General features: G+C 39.1%; 1 protein-coding gene across 1 annotated transcript in view; it reads left to right on the top strand.

The window, feature by feature from the left end:
• Cdc45 (cell division cycle 45) overlaps positions 1-2,278 on the top strand; it is a 41,493-nt gene that overhangs the window by 27,288 nt on the left and 11,927 nt on the right. The gene's annotated exons all lie outside the window — the stretch shown is intronic.

Below are 2,278 nucleotides of genomic sequence, written 5' to 3'. Positions count from 1 at the left end.
ACTTTCTATATCTCTTAGTGCTTATGTACAGGCCCCCGCTAGTGTCCCCTGTCAAGTGTGTCTGCCCTTCTCAGAGCTATGTCTGGATGTGAGGCAGAGAGGATGGCATTCTTGTTCTTTCTGATTCATTCTTATCAGTTCTTTGATTTCTAATCCTTTCTTCTCTCACTCCCTGAGATATTCTGTTATTTTTTTCCTGTGCTTTTAGTGTACCATGAAAAAGCATGCCAGTTTTGATCTTCTGAAGGGCACGTTTCATAGCTTGCTAGCTTACTTTAAGTTCATTAATTTGAGACAAGGTTTTGCTATGTAGTTCAGGATAGCCCTGAACTTGCTATGTAGCCCCGGTTGGCCTTGGCTCTCAGCAGTCTTTCTCCCTCCACCTCCCAAGTGCTGGGAGTGTAGGTATGCAATACCATGTCTGGTCTATCTACTTCTACTGTTAAGGAGAATGTTGCTGTGCACCTTGTTCTTTTTCCTATTAGTGACTTTGAGAGGACTTCAAAGGACTTAAGTCCTTCTCTGTTGCTTATTTGTGTGTTTTGCTCCCCTGACTTTTTAGGAAGAGGCTTTTCTAACTTCCTAGAGCAGCTACTTATGTTGATCTTGTATAAAAATGGGGGGGGGCTGTTTATGGGATTTCTACATTCTTAGTACATTTTTTAACATGGTCTTATTGATATAATTCACATACCGCATAATTCACTCATTTAAAATACACAGTACAATAGCTTTTAATGTACTTATGTATTATGCAACATCACCAGTATCTAATTTCAGAGCCTTTTCAAAATGAAATCCTATACTCCTTATCCATCACCTCCCTAATCCCTCATCCCTCTCTGCCCTAGGCACCCACTCCTGTAGATTAGCTCTTTTAGACCTTTGATGTAAATGAGATTATATAATGTGTGGCTCTTTGTATCCATTTCATTTATTTAGCATAATGTTTACAGTGTTCAGCTGTGTTGTAGCTTGTATCAGAACTTCATGCCTTTTTATTGCAAATAATTCATTAGATAAATATACCACATTTTATGTATGAGTTCAATAGCTGATGGACATAATGAGTTGTTACTACCTTTTGACTATTATGAATAATGCTGCTGTAAACTTAATGTATATATATGTTTTTATTTTTATTTATTTATTTATATTTAGGACAGGTTCTACAGGGTCTCACTACATAGCTCGGACTCATAGTGATTCTCCTGTTTTCAGCCTCCCACGCGCTGGGATTAAAGGCGCACGTCACTACACCCAGTCTCAGTCACCTTCTCAGCGCGCCCTGGGGCAGGGCCAGCATGGTATGCCTTGGATCAAACCCCAGCTTCTGTGCTCTGCCTAAGCAGGCACTTTAGTTAGCTGAGCTCTCTGGCCGGCCCTATAAGTTTTTGTGTAGTCACCTTTTCATTTCTCTTGGTTACATTTCTGGTAAATTATATAGTAACTCTAGGTTTAACTGTGAGAAATTATGAGACTATTTTCCATAGAGACTGCACCATTTTACACTCCCACCACAGTGTGCAAGTTCTGGCTTCTTTACATCCCTACCAACACTTCTTGTCTGTGTTTTAGATTATAACCATCTAGTAAGTGCAAAGTAGTATCTCACTGTGGTGTTTGTTTGTCTCTGTTTTTTGAGACAGGGTCTCTCTATGCAGTCCAGAATGTACTTCAACTCACTAAGTGACCCCAGGCTGGCCTCAACTTATACCGTCCTTGTGCCTCAGCCTCCTGAGTGCTGAAATTACAAGCATGAGTCACCACACAGGGCTTCTCACTGTGGTTTTGATTTGAATTTTTCCTGATGGCTAATGGTGTTGAGTATGTTCTCAGGCTAATCGGCCATGTGTAGTATTATTTGGAAGTTAGTCCAAATACTTTACCTATTTTTAAATAAGGTTTTTGACTTTATTACTGAGTTGTAAAAGATATTTTTTACATATTCTAAATACAGTTCTATATGAGATATGTAATTTGCAAATATTTTCTCCCATCCTGTGAGTTGGCTTTTAGTTTGATGCTGTCTTTTGAATCACTAATTTTGGCTTAGCTACATTATCTGTTTTCTTTTGTTGTGCTTTTTGGGGTCATGCCTAAGAAGCTGTTACCTAATCCAAGATGACATTATGTTTGCACATTATGTTTTCTACTAAGAATTTTGTAGTTTTGTCACTAGATAGGAGCCAAGGAGGTTTTCCAGTAAGGAAATGGAAACCTCACCCTTCCCCACCACCCATGGGCTTGTTGCTTGTTGACTTCTATCACAGAAAAA

This window comes from Octodon degus, unplaced genomic scaffold, assembly GCF_000260255.1.
Source record: "Octodon degus isolate 3935 unplaced genomic scaffold, OctDeg1.0 scaffold00021, whole genome shotgun sequence".
NCBI classification, from domain to species: Eukaryota; Metazoa; Chordata; class Mammalia; order Rodentia; family Octodontidae; genus Octodon; species Octodon degus.
Note: the sequence above shows the minus strand (reverse complement) of the source record. Positions and strands in the feature narration are given on the sequence as shown.